The sequence below is a fragment of the Cricetulus griseus genome, chromosome 3 (genome assembly GCF_003668045.3).
Source record: "Cricetulus griseus strain 17A/GY chromosome 3, alternate assembly CriGri-PICRH-1.0, whole genome shotgun sequence".
NCBI classification, from domain to species: Eukaryota; Metazoa; Chordata; class Mammalia; order Rodentia; family Cricetidae; genus Cricetulus; species Cricetulus griseus.
Genome location: NC_048596.1, coordinates 101,348,538 through 101,362,438, shown reverse-complemented (window position 1 = coordinate 101,362,438; position 13,901 = coordinate 101,348,538). Strand labels below are relative to the sequence as shown.

At 41.6% G+C, this 13,901-nt stretch overlaps 1 long non-coding RNA gene across 1 annotated transcript; it reads right to left on the bottom strand.

The window, feature by feature from the left end:
* Window positions 1-7,916: 7,916 nt before the first annotated feature.
* On the bottom strand, window positions 7,917-10,282 carry LOC113834874. The gene is made up of 2 exons (XR_003483831.1): window positions 9,032-10,282; window positions 7,917-8,328 (listed from the first exon to the last, which is right to left on the bottom strand). It is a non-coding gene; the product is annotated as an uncharacterized LOC113834874 (long non-coding RNA).
* Between the last annotated feature and the right edge of the window lie 3,619 nt (window positions 10,283-13,901).

The following is a 13,901-nucleotide window of genomic DNA, read 5'->3' as shown; positions in this document are numbered from 1 at the left end:
GGTATTTCTCAATATTCTGTGGTTTGACTCAAGTTTCTTGTGCTGGACCCACCAGCTTCTTCTTGTGGGCATCTGTATTTAGTGAGTGGTAAGACAAGGGCTGGCTCAGCTGCACTGCCAAATTTTACAGCACAGTGGCCTTACTCGAACTTACATAAAATCATTCTATATAGCTTATTGATCAAACTGTCATAAGAACACCCAAGATGAAGAGGTTTAGAGAGTTCCAGAAATTCATGGTGCTATCTAAACGGTCACATTGAGGTCTGAAGATGGTAAGGGGTTCCCACAGCAGACAAGGAGAGGTCTAGAGGGAGAGGACACTCTGGGCAGGGGAGCATGCCTGTGAGGCACTCAAGCTGTATATACCACGGATGAGGAGCATTAGGGCCTGAAGACACAAAGCTGGGAGGGCCGGGGAGAAGGGCCTTGAATGTCATAACCGGACTTTCACTTGATTCTTTGAAAAGTTTCACAAGTCCTTATCTATGCTCATGAATCTACTCTATCAGCTTACACTGGAGGCAAGGTTGACAAAGGGGAGATAATCCAAGGCCTGGGTTGCCAGAGTAGTGCCTAGTGCTGAGGCGTAAGTAGGTAGGGGCTCTCTGAGTAGAGGGGTAGGCATCTTCATGGCCTGGTGACTTACTGAAGGGCCTGTATGAAATGAGTGAGGGGTGGGAACACGGAGAGTAAAGGGAGGCAGTCTGGGCAGGGGAGCAAAGGTTTCTAAGAGCAGGGCAGTCTAAAGACTTACTGGAAACTTCATGGAAGGGCAGAGTTCTGAAGAGGCTGAAACACCAGTTAGATCTGGGCAGGAACAGTCCTAGGAAGGGACTCCACCGCATCCCTCTCCAGGACTGCGGCCCATCATTTTTGAGGCCATTTCTGGGTAGCTGACTGTATTTGAACACATTTTCTTTAGGCTACCTGAAAACTCCTTTTTTTTTTTTTTTTTTTTTTGGTTTTTCGAGACAGGGTTTCTCTGTGTAGCTTTGGAACCTATCCTGGCACTTGTTCTGGAGACCAGGCTGGCCTGGAACTCACAGATATCCACCTGCCTCTGCCTCCCGAGTGCTGGGATTAAAGGCGTGTGCCACCAATGCCTGGCCTGAAAACTCCTCTTAATAGAAATATTTTCTGTGAAATTTGATAGTAAGCTGAGGTAGAGAGGATTCCTGGGGATATGGCTCTTAGAATAAAATGAAGACTTTAAGACAAACAGTTATGACCTCTATAAGTAGTCTCCGGAGTGGCCACAACTGAAGTCAGCAAGGGTGTGGGGAAGAAGCAACTTTGAAAACATATGGTGTGTTCAGAGGGGTTATTAAAGCAAGCCCAATTCTTTCTTTACTTTCTCCTTTATAGTAGGTGATGTAAAAAGTCTTGGTCCACTCTCTATCCTGCCACACCTTAGTGTGAAAGGCAGGAGTGTAATAAGAGCCTTACTTCTTACTACTTCCAATACAAACAGGTGTTGTGGGCACAGGCAGCCCCTGTTTGTTCTAGGCTGCATGGATCAGTGAAAGGGATCTGGGATGGGGCTGACCCCTTGTATCCGCCAGAAGTTATAAGGCACTCAACAGTCCCAGACAAGGTAATCTTCTGACAAGAATACAAGGAAGCCACTGTTGGATTTATGCTACAGAGTGCCAATCCTACATTTCACAGATATAGAATCTAAATATTAGTTAAGTGACTTTGCCACAATCACACAGCTCTTCGGTGGAGGACCAGGATCCTAGCCAAGTTTTTATGTACACAGAAAGGAAATGATGTGTCTAGTAGAGGACAACCTGACCTCTGTGATTAATACCCGAGAGAGCCAACTGTATGCTGAGACCCCCTCATGCCAACCATGTAGCTAGCTCTGCTGACAACCAGACCCTGCTCAGTCACTGGGTTTCTCTAAGCTTTTGTCTAAGTGGGTAGTATCTCTTTGGGTTGAGGGTCCGTCGAATTTCACTGACCTATGCAGATCTGTCTGAGAGTCTAGGATTAGAGGGCCTGAAAGAACGGGGATGGACTACAGTCTAATGCTGTGGACAACCTTACTCGAGTTTTAGTGTACTTTTATGTATGAATATAACAAGGAAAACAATGATCCAAGGAAGGTTGTTTGAATTTAAAAAAGCATGATCAGAAAAACATGTAAATAGACACCAGTAAGCACATACTAAATATTAACAGAGCAGCCCTTCCCCAGAACTTTCTCAGGACAAGCCAATTTAAAAACAATTACCTGGCATGTACTATACATTATATCTGGGAAAACACACAAGCAAGGCAGAAGCCATGTCCAGATTAGGGGTACAGTGAGGACAGCACTCAGCATATCCTTTCACCAGTTTGGGTTCTATAGCTATGTTTCAATATCCAACAAAGGGCTGGAGAGAAGGCTCAATGGTTGAGAGCACTGGCTGTTCTTCCAGAGGACCCAGGTTCAATTCTCAGCACCCTCATGGAAACTTACAACTGTCCATAACAAATAACAACAAACAAACAAACAAACAAAGCAAAACAAAAGGCCTGGTGTTGATGGTGAATGCCTTTATTCCCAGCACTTGGGAGGCAGAGACAGGCAGATCTCTGTGAGCTCAAGGTCAGTCTCTGGTCTATAGAGCAAGTTTCAGGGACAGGCTCCGAAGCTACAGAGAAACCCTGTCTCGAAAAACTAAAATAAATAAACAAACAAGTAAATAAATAAGTAAAACAAAACCACTGTCTGTAACTTCAGTTCAAAGGGACTGGACACACATGGCAAAGCACCAATACACATTTAATAAAAAGGGAAAAAGCCAACATCCAACAAGAACAGGCATATCTTATGAATAGAATGAAAATATTTGTGCAGGAGACACAAAATCATCTCCAAATACAATCCAGGGAACAATATGTACTTGAAGTAAAAGGCCTCTGCCTTTTCCTGGAGCCTCTCACAGTTCCTCAAGGCATTGTTCACTACGTGTCATTCTTTTGACCCTGTTGTGATAATTCCCCTTTTTTATCCTTTAAAGCAAGAACAGCCAGTGTGGTAGATAAATCTGAGTGTTCTTGGGCATTTATTCTTGTTTGGAGGCATCAACATCCTAAGAGAAACATGAAAAGACATATGTTAAGTGTCATGTTATATGCTAGAGCACAGTGCATAGTAATTTGCCACCAAGAATGTGGATCCATGACTTGTCAGCAATTCCTTTTGCTATACATTGTCCAGAAATTCCACAACTGTCTGAAAAATTTCATCCTGGTACCTAGAAGTCTAGTCCTTCATACCATCTGGAATGGGACAATGGCTGCATGTAGGTCAGAACCTCCTGAAAATTCGGGGAAGCTCCAGTGATAGCTTCCTGTTGGGGCAAATTAAAAAATTCAAAGTAAATAAGATTTTAGCAAGAGTATCTCAGGGAGTTTTTGCTGGAGTGTTTCTTGTCCTGCCAGGTCCTGCCACCTTCTCAGTCCCAAATAAGCACACAGACACTATATTAATTATAAAACTGTTGGCCAATGGCTAGGACTTCTAATTGGCTAGCTCTGTCTTAATTATTAACCCATTTCTATTAATCTATTATTTCCATGTGGCCCTGGCTTCTCAGAGAATGCCTGGACCTGTTACTCCTTCCTCAGATACATGATGTCTCTTTGGGACTCTCTCTGCCTACCTTTTCCAGAATTCTCTTCTCCTAGTCTCCTCTATATTCCTGCCTCTATTGGCCAAACTGTTTTATTCATCAACCAATAAAAGAAACATATATACAGAACATTCTCCCCATCATCTCCTCTTTTCTGTCTAAATAAAAAGGGTGTTAATTTTAACATAGTAAAATTATATATAACAAAACAACTATCAATCAAGAACTATAGTTACCAATATTTAGTCCACTAACATTTGGCAAAATTTATAGAAAATATCCTATCATCTATCCTATCTTTGCGAGTCTACAGTTTTATGTGTAACTTATATGTTATCATAACCAAGGGAAATTATAATCATAACTATCTGTCTTCAACTCCATCAAAGTCTCAGAAGGATAATATATAAACTCTAAAATTGATAGAGACATCTTGCTGCCTGGAAAGTCACCCAACATTCTTCTGTAACGTTGGAGAATCCATCTTCAGCCCATAGTGTGTCTGGAAGACTTCTCGGTGAAGCAGGAAATTTTAAACAGTCTGCCTGTATTGTCAGATTGTCAGTCATTTTTCTCTGTGTCCTGCAGAATGTCTGGCAGACTCTTCCATGAAGCAAGAACCCTACAGGACTGTCCCATCTTGTTTTTTCAAGTTCATCAGTCACTTTCCTGTGGGTCCTGCATGTCCAGTTTATACATCATACAATCAAACAGTCCAGGCAAGAGCAGTTTCTTGCCCAAATGGCTAGTTTTGTCATGTTGAAGGCAAACTCCATAACGAGTTTCTTCAATGCCCATCTTCCTCTCCGATATAATTGGTGTTATAAGGAGCAGTTGTGTCTTACTGTCATGAAAAACCTTAACCATTTAAAATGCCATATTCTGTAGGTCTTTGAAAGATTTAAAGAATATCTATCCATTTGAAATATATCTCTATATATCTAGAAAACCTAAGTTTTGACTATTATAGGTGACTATATACAATCTGTATTTAATAATACATTACATTTTTTTAAATGAGCTGTATAAACACAACACCTAAACAAAAGGAGAAATATAAGTATAACAAATTGACCTTAAATTTGTATCAATAAATCAAAATCCATACCAATGCAAAGTATTCATTTCTATATCATATTCCCTTTTATTCTTTTAAAAGAAGATTGTGATCATTAACCATTTATAACCAAACCCATTTAAATGAAAAAAATCTATAAACAATATTTGGGAATTTGGGCATCCTTTTCTCCAAACTGCTTCCTGCTGCTATGGGGATCCTGAGAAAACCCAGAAACCTGGCCAATCCTGGCTGTTAATAGTCTGCAGGATTGCACTGTCCCAGCTGTTTTGGATGTTGGATAAACTGGGCCACTGCTTCAGGGGGTCTTGCTTGATCAAACCATATTATTAGTCTAGAAGGAATCCACAGCTTCTCATTTTCCGTGGAAACAAAAACAGAACCTCTTTTCCAAAGTAACATGTCCTTATACTTAAGTGTAAAATTCAAGGCATTTTCAAAATATATAAGTTGGATTAATCCAGCAGCATTTATAATCAAATGTCTTTTAGCAGGTGTTGCTCTTTCCTCAACAATCAAACAATTCAAAGACAACACAGTAACATACAGTATCCAGACTCTGTGTACTTTTTCCATTCTTACATGGCTTTTTTTTTCACTCTATTTCTTTTAATTTTTCATTTTTTTGAGACAGGGTTTCTCTGTGTACTTTTGCCTGTCCTAGATTCCACTCTGTTGACCAGGCTGACCTTGAAATCACAGAGATCCGACTGCCTCTGCCTCCCGAGTGCTGGGATTAAATGTGTATGCCACCATCACCCAGTTACTTTATTTCTTTTTTTAACCAGTTTATCCTTTTTCTTCTCTCTCCCAAGCCTACTTATATTTTCCCGACCTGGGCCGGTTCACCCCTCCTTAGGCAACCTGATGCCACCCCCTACCCCAAGGTCACCATATTGACACCGAACTTAGTGTTAGTGCAGACACACCGCTCAGCATAGCACACTACAGACCAGAACTCCTGGACTCAATCGATCCTCCTGTCTCAACCTCCCAAGTAGCTGGGACATGTGCAACACCATGCCCAGCACCTATGTATATTTTTAAACACACTATAAACCCTTTAGAGGTTTTTCTTCATCTGATTCTGTCTTTGTTGTATATCTCTTTTTCTGGCCACGAGTCTTTTATCTGCTAAACAGCATGGCTAAAATTAAAGCAGTGGCTGTTTTAGCACTGGCTTTCCAAGATGGTGGGGATACACTTACCACCAGCTCTAGGAGCTGTCCTCATTGCCTCGACTCTTAACCTTTTTTTTTTTTTTTTTTTTTTTTTTTTGTCTGTATGAGTAAAAGCTAAATCTGCCATGCAGCATGCTGTGTGTCCTGGAGATGTGGTCACTGCTGCTGCCAGCTGCTCCTATACACCATTTAATTGTTTGTAGAAGGGCCTCTTAAAAGAGCTGTGCAGTTTTTATTGCTAACACTGAGTCAGGAAGCCTCTCTTAAAGGAGCTGTGAGCCTCTGCTTGTCTCTAGCAAACAGAGCCCACCTGAGAAAATGTTGCTACCAAGAAGCCCTGCTTGTCTCTGTCCTTTTGTTTAGAATCCCTTTTAAAACTCTTGTCAGGTTTTATGTGGAAATTCTTGCAACCCTCATTGCCAGTGACATTTTGTATCTGGAATTTCTTGTCCTGCTTGTTCCCGAAGCCCCTTCAGCTCCAAATAAATACATAGAGACTTATTATTACTAAACTGTTGGCCAATGGCTGGGGCTTCTTACTGGCTAGCTCTCTCTTAATTATTAACCCATAACTACTAATCTACGCATTTCTACATGGCCTTTTCTTACTAGAGAACACCTGGTGCATCTTATTTTCCCGGTCTCTACATGGTGACTCTTCGTGGTCTCTCTCTGCCTGCCTTTCCCAGAATTCTCCTTTTCTCCTAGTCCTGCCTATCTTCCTGCCTCTATTGTGTGTTTTATTCATCAACCAAAAAGAGAAACATATATACAGAAGGACATCCCCCATCAGGGAGCAGTTCCCTATTTTTAGTTTTTAAAAGTTGTTTCTTTAGTGTGGAATGTGCATGTTCTACAAATGTTTGACCCTTTGGGTTGTAAGGCATTCCATCGATATGTTGAATTTGCCATTCTTTTTGTTTTGTTTTGTTTTGTTTTTCAAGATGGTGTTTCTCTGTGTAGCTTTGGAGCCTATCCTGGCACTTGCTCTGTAGACCAGGCTGGCCTCAAACTCACAGAGATTCACCTGCCTCTGCCTCCCCAGTTCGGGGATTAAAGGCGTGTGCCACCTCTGCCCAGGAAATTTGCCATTCTTTACAGAATTTCTTAAAATTCTTACTAGTAAAAGCAGGGCCGATATCTGTTTTAACTGTGTGGGAATACCCATACAGTGAATGTCTGCAACGTGGAAATAAGAGCTTTGAAGGAGGGTAATTTATCTAACTCTGAATGTGGAATAGTTAATACTTTACTATGCAAGCCTTGAACATCAACACTTAAATTGTCATGTGACCTTCTTTGCTTGAGAACAACATCTCAGAGTCATTGACATAAACAGAAATGTTATTCTCTTCCCAGTTAACAAAGTGAAGCACAGGGAGGATCAGTTCCATTAGCCCAATATGTCTCAGCAGTAACAGACATGTTCAACAGAGACAGCATAGTAAGGAACAGCAATTCTGCAGTCACACCCTTCCCCTGAGATTTCACTAAGTCTCTTCTGAACGTTTTGGAGGGGTCCAAAAACATTCCATAGCAGTAAGGCCATCAAATTTAAAATTTTAAACTATATAAAATAGAAGATAAAATATTGTGAGGAGTAGCCATACCACCCTTCCTTTACTTTTTAAATAACATTTAAGTTGTCCATTAGCTCTTTCCACAACAGATTGACCCTGAGGGTTATAAGGAATGCCTGTGATGTTGGTTATATTAAACTGTTGGCAATTGTCCTGAAAAGGCTTGGCAGTATATGCAGGAGCATTGTTACTTTGTTTTGTTGTTTGTCTGCTTTTTCGAAACAGGGTTTCTATGTCTAGCCCTGGCTATCCTGGAACTTGCTAGGTAGACGAGAACTCACAGATACCCATTTGCCCCTGCCTCTGCCAGGATTAAAGGTGTGCACCACCACTGCCTGGCTTGTTAGTTAAAAAAAAAATTTACAGGTGCATAAAACAGCAAAAGCTAGTGTTAAATCATCTAAAGCATTTAAGAAAGATTTTAATTTTTCATGAGGAATGCAAATTTAAAGAGTTAATTCATTTTTATTTTTGTAAACAAATCTGCTTTTTATAGAAAGCAGAATATCATCCATATGACATATAGTGACAGAGTAAATTGTACTTTAGCTTCTTTTAAAGCAGCAGCAGCAACAAACTTTTGACATAAAGTTGGGCTATTTGTCATTATTCATTCCTTTTCCTTGTTGAATGACTGCCAATAATTGAGGCATTGTCTGTCCTTGGAGGGGTGTATCCAGAGTTAGCCTTGAGTATGCAAAAGCCCAATTCAGCACATAGGTAGTTGTAATCATCGGTATCTCCTTTCTTCCAAAAGGGATGAATGCTGTCTGGCATGAAGCATTAGCATTCTCATATGGCAGTTGCTTAACAGTAAGTATTTCTGCCTCTCCATCAACCACAAGACAACTGACTACCTGTAAAAGATGAGAAACAAAATTTTGATATGGCTCATCAGGCCCCTGTCTAATTTTAGAAAGCTCCTCTGCCTTTTTTCCCAGAATCTGGTCACTTAATGGCATTCGTGCAGTGTCTATGTTGATGTTCCCAGAACAGCAGCATATCACCCTCCCCCATCCCCAGTTCATTCCAATCATCATTAGAGTCCTCAGGTAGAGGAAGACACAGTATCGTAGGCAGGGGAGTGGATGGCCAGGGGTGCTCATCCTTGACCAGAACTAACATTTTTACTTTCCATTTTGCTCACTGGGCCGTTTCTGAATTTGCACTGGAAAAACTTTCTACCTTGTAAGATTTTTTTTCCTCGTGTTTCATTATCTGGCTCATACTCATGTATATAAAGAATCTGTTTATAGCCTTTTCTAAATCCTTTGGCTTGTCCCCATTTATTGTTTGTATCATGGTGGGGACCCAAGTCATCCAGAATTGCACTGAAATGAGCTATGAGCTTTCATTATATTTCCTTTAATCTGATCCCATATTTCAGGATCCAGAGAGCCCTTTTCAGGAAACCAAGGATTATATTCTGTTATTTAATCCCAGAATTCTTACGGCTGGGCTTTAGACTTTGCAGCACCTCTCTTTTTAAAGAAATGATGCATCAACTCCATATATAGTACCCGTTTTCCTGCTTTTGACACCATATCAATCCCTGCTTACCTCCTTCTGCAGGGGTCCTCATGTCCTCTCTTAGCTTTTCATTCAGGTCCCAGATTCGGGCACCACTTGTCAGCTTTTGCCAACCTATGCAGATCTGTCTGAGAGTCTGGGATTGGAGGACCTGAAAAAATGGGGTGGACTACAGTCTAATGCTATAGACAACCTTACTGGAGTTTCAGTGTACTTTTATATATGAATGTAACAAGGAAAGCAATGATCCAAGGAAGATTGTTTGAGTTCAGAAAAACATAAATAAACACCAGTAAGCACATACTAAATATTAACAGAACTTTCTCAGGACAAGTCAATTAAAAAAAAATTACCTGGCATGTACTATACATTATATCTGGTAAAACACAAAAGCAAGGCAAAAGGCCATGTCCAGATTAGGGGTACAGTGAGGACAGCACTCAGCGTTTCCTTTCACCAGATTGGGTTCTATAGCTATGTTTCGACATCCAATAAGAATAAACAGATTTTATAAATTGATGCAAATATTTGCAACAGGAGGCACAAAATCATGTCCAAAAACAATCCAGGGAACAATATGTATTTGAGGTAAAAGTCCCTCTCTCTGCCTTTTTTTCCTGGAGCCTCTCACAGTTCAAGTCATTGTTCACCTTGTGTCATTCTTTTGACCCTGCTCTGACAAGAGTCCCTTATCCTTCACCATTCTCCACTGAATCCTGGGGTGACTCCGTTTCCAGGACTCAGCCGGTGATCCCTTTTGTCAGCTCCCTTATTTGTATTATCAGTGTTCCTGGAGTTTATGACTTTACTCCCAAATTTCAGCTGAACTTCAGACCTGCTTATCACTATTATATTTCCCACTATCATGTTCAGATTGTAAACTGTGGCATATGATCCTGATTAATGATTGATGTAGGAGGGCAGTATCACTGCTGGAACATGAACAATACAAACCCAGAGACTGATATTGGGGTTCAAGCTCCAAACTGAAGATAAAGCAAAGCAGCCAAGACAGTAGATCTTACCTCTACCTCAGGCTGAAATGGCAATCCTGCCTTCATGAATTCTCAGACTGCAATCCTACATTGCTACCTCTCCTCAAGGTGGCTGGAGACTAAATCTTCTTTTTATACCTCTCAAATCCTGGGATTAAAGGCATTTGAACCCAAGTGCTGAGACCACCTTTGTGTTGAGCTGTTTCTCCTTAAGACTGGATCAATTTCATGTAGCTCAGTGTGGCCTTGAACTAACAGAGATCCGTTTGTCTCTTGAGTCCTGGTATTAAAGGTATGCACCACCACTGCCTGGCTCTATGGCTAGCTAGTATGGCTGCTGGGATTTAAGGTGTGTATCATCATTGCCTGACCTCTATGGCCTCAGCAGCTTTGCTTTCTGAACCCTAAGGCAAGCTTTAGTAAATCATAAATAATATATCACCACACTCCCCTGGACTGGTGACCCTGAGTTGTAGATAAAAACAGGTTGAGTAAGCTATGGAAATCAGCTTTCCTCTATGCCTTCTGTCTGCTTCAGCTCTGCCTCCAGCTTGCTACCTTAAATTCCTGCCCTGACTTCCCCCACCAATAGAGTGTGACCTGAAAGTTGTAAACTGAAATAAACCCTTGCCCTCCCCTCAAGCTGCTTTTGATCACAATGTTTCATCACAGAAATAAAAACTCTGAGACAGAGTCCTTTCCTCACTCCTAAGCTGATAATGTGCTTCTTTCGCTTCTTTTGGGAACACATCTCGGTGAGCGTCTCTTAGAGTTTCCACATTTTCTTCAACAGAGCCAAGATTTCAAAGCAAATGCTTATGATCTGCAGTCAGAGCTGCACCTTCCATTTGAACTTCAAGAGAAGTGTTAGGTTTCAAACCTGGAACAAATGGCTGCGGTGCCTATTTAACACATCAAATTGAACCTGTCCATCAGGGTCTCCCTAACATCCCTCAGCCCCTACCTGTTACAGGGTCTTCCTGGCTGGCATATCCTGCCCCCTACTCTGAACTCTCCATCTGGCTTCCCTTGCCCCAGATGCCCTTCCCTATGTAATCCAACCATTTTGCTCATGCTCTCTTTGTACCTTTGGGCCTCCTGGCTGCTGTACCTGGTTCCCCTGCTCTTCCCTCTCCCTTGTCCTCCCCTCTGGTCATGGAACAGCTCAGTCTGAGCATGTCTACTCTGAACTGTCCCAGATGTGCTGCCCCTGGCTATGCCCTCCCACATATCAGCAATAAACGTTCTCCACTACACCTAGGAGCAGTCCTGTCCTTTTCTTTTTTTCATTTATATGGTGCTGAAATCACCTAGCCTGGCTTTGAACTCACTATGTAGCCAAGGTTTTGGTCTCCCATTTTCTTTGACTTACGCCTCTTCACCTAAGAAAAGTTTCCTGAATAAGGAAAACCAGACTGTCTTGGAATTTGGACTAAGGCTAAACTATAATATCTGATCCACATCTGTTAGACTGGATACCAGCTGTTCCTCTGTAGATGATTAAACATCCACAGAGGATTAACCATGGGTGATACCCTTCTCTGTGGTTCCACAGTACATCACAAAGGGAAAAGAGATTACTTCCTCTGGTGGGGATGTTTCATTAAAGCACCAAGGTGGGGGTCTGCATGTAAAGAGATGAATCGGATGCTTGATAATACTCACCTAATCTTGTTTTTTTTTTCTTAAAAAATTTTAAAGTATTATTGAAATCTGTTTTCCAGAGTATAAATGGCAGCACAGGATAGTCCCATGTGCAAGAGGGTGGCTCTTTCACATCTTCACAAAGTATTTGTGCTTACCTTGGTGAGACAGACAAACCATTGTTTGCTCAGTAGGTACTTAGCATTCTAGCTAAGAGGAAGTCAGAGGAGGGGAAGGAAGGGTAATAATGTCCACCTTGTAACGTCCACAAAGAATCCACAGTGGAAAAACAAACAAAGGCTTTGGAATAAAGGTGAATTAGCAATAACCTGGAAGTCAGCAATGATCTCCATACAAGGGGAACAGAAATCTCCTTGCTTGTGAGGCCTGACTGGGGAACTGAAAGAGCCTGGCTTTGACTTTCACACTCTTGGTCCTCTGAACAAGTGAAGTCTGTAAAGAAGTGATTGCAGTCTTGTCCGTGAGGGATATAGATACCTCTCCTATGAGAGGCTAGGAAATTTATGCTAGTGACCACTAGTGTTGCTGAATGAGTAACTAAAAACTTGCCCTAAGAGCCACATAGCCTTAGGGTATGCTTTATTATTATTATTTTTTCTTTTCTTTGGTTTTTCGAGACAGGGTTTCTCTGTAGGTTTGGAGACCATCCTGGAACTTTCTTTGAAGACCAGGCTGGCCTCAAACTCAGAGACCCACCTGCCTCTGCCTCCTGAGTGCTGAGATTAAGGCATGGGATCACCACCGCCTGGCTTGCTGCTTTATTCTTAATCTTACTTGGATGCTACAGAATCTGAGTCTTATAAATTTAATAACCTTGTCACAAAAAGATGTACCTCTGTTTTTATTTATATACTTTATGTAGAATAATTCTTGGCTGAACAGTACAAAAAATGGAGTGCTATGAAATAAATGCATTCTTTAGAAGTGGTCCTTCATGTCAGGTGCAAGTAAAATTGTAAGACCCCCCTGGAAGTTCAGGCCTCCAGAATCTTTTCCCAGGACTGCGGCCATCCCAATCACCATGAGAAGGCAGAAACTTGATGCAAACAGCAAGAGGCTTTAATGAAAGGTGGACGTTTGTACAAACGGGCTCTTTCAGCATGCAGGCTAGAGAGCAGCCCCGTCCCCCAGGCACAGGCGTTTTTAAAAGCAAAAACCATAAGCTTAGGGAGGGGCTTCGACTCTCTGTCCATTGAACCCATGAGTCATGAGTTCCTAGGAAGCCCTTTGTCTTGAGGGGAGGCCTGAGAATCAGATAGCCTCCTGACCCCACCAGTTGTAAAACCTGCAGACCTCAGGATGTGCTAACTAATGGTAGCTATCTATCTCTTCGTTTCACAGGGACCCTTAATTGTTAATTATTGACACATTGGCCGGTGGGGCAATCTGTTTCGTTCATGAGCCCCTTGGGGAGGGTGGCCATCTGGGAATTCTTGGTACCCAGTTATCTTATGGCCTTGGAAGGGAGTAATTGTTGGTGACTGGTAAATTCCAAGCACTAAGTCATAGTAGTAGCCTTGGTCAGTTTCTGGGCTATATTTCTTTGCTAATTTTTAAGTCTTTCAAAATACAGTTTCACAAACTACTTTGGAACTCTTTAGCTTTATTCCCTTCTAAGAGAGGAAGGAGAATAAAGAATAGATAAAACATATGATAAAACCAATAGCAGAGAAAGATAGGAAACCCTTCCAACTATAGGCTACACATAACAAAATAGCATGCACAAAAAAGCCCTGTGACCTCCTGTTGCCAGAGAAGGTAGAGGCTTTGTAAATGTTCCACAAAGGACTGGACCTTAGACTTTCCCCAGCTCTCACGGAGGGGGCGCATTCCTATTCTTTGAAGTATCTGTTTTTTTTTTTTTTTTTTTTGTTTGTTTTGTTTTGTTTTTTTAAATAAAAGGTCTCTATTTCTATCACTAACTATGTGTCCCTGGTACAGTTTTCTTTGTTTAGTCCAGAGAACCTGGAAATCCCATGCGGGCTGTCTGGACTCTGATCTATGTTTATAACACATTTGGTAAGCACCAGCTTGAAACACAAATACTCGCATAGAGATATATGTTTTCTCTTAAGAACTTTAACTCAGGCGTTAGAGAGATGGTTCCAGTGAAGAGTGTTTGCTGCTCTTCTAGAGGACACAGCAGTTCCCAGCACCAACTTAGGGCCACTCCCAACAGCCTGTAACTCTAGCTCCAGGAGACCCAATGTCCTCTTCTGGCCTTTGTGGGGACCCCTATA